A 714-nucleotide genomic window follows, 5' to 3' on the forward strand; every position below is an offset into this window, starting at 1 on the left:
GAAATCTGACTGTAGGAGTTTAACTATTTCTAAATAAAAAGGTCAGTAAATCCAATAAAGTTGACATCCTGCATTTATGAAAATGAACTATGACTGCATTTGGATAGATTACATATTCAAGTGAGTGGGAGATATAGCTTATCATTTAATGATATTAGAAAGCAATAGTGCTTAACATAATTCCCTAAGCTAAAAGAAACATTAACTACAAGGAATACAAAACATCAACTGACAGCAATATTTCATTACACCCTGCTTATTTCAGGAAAAAAAAAACTCACATGATAGCACATATAACTGACCACAATGTATGTATCAATAACATGAACATAGAACAGGTAAGAGAACATCTATTACAAGATGGGTACACCAATGTCAACAACATTGTGTCATTCACACCAAGTATCTCTGATCATCTTATTCTATTTGGGTGATGAAAAGTGTACTAAGGTTTTGGTTACTTGAAGTGGAACCTTTTCTTTTTTCTTTCTTTTTGACCCAGAGTTAAGAGTGATCATGAGAGGGGCTAGAAAGGAAATTACTCAGCACATGAATAAGTTAGTGTTCTTATGGAATGTGGAATAGAGGTACAAGTCTCCATGAATATAGGTAGTGAAACAGTGATTTGTACTGAAGGGGAGGTGGAAGGAGATAGGATGGAAGGGGGTGGGGCAAGTTTTTCATAATTTTTATGTCCTGATTTCACCTCTTGAG

General features: G+C 34.6%; 1 protein-coding gene across 1 annotated transcript in view; it reads right to left on the minus strand.

Moving 5' to 3' along the window:
* The window catches only part of LOC119586280 (RNA pseudouridylate synthase domain-containing protein 2-like), a gene marked incomplete at its 5' end in the record, with an annotated part of 99,349 nt that overhangs the window by 7,403 nt on the left and 91,232 nt on the right, over nt 1-714 (minus strand).

Source organism: Penaeus monodon, chromosome 21 (assembly GCF_015228065.2).
Source record: "Penaeus monodon isolate SGIC_2016 chromosome 21, NSTDA_Pmon_1, whole genome shotgun sequence".
In the NCBI taxonomy this organism is placed as follows: domain Eukaryota; kingdom Metazoa; phylum Arthropoda; class Malacostraca; order Decapoda; family Penaeidae; genus Penaeus; species Penaeus monodon.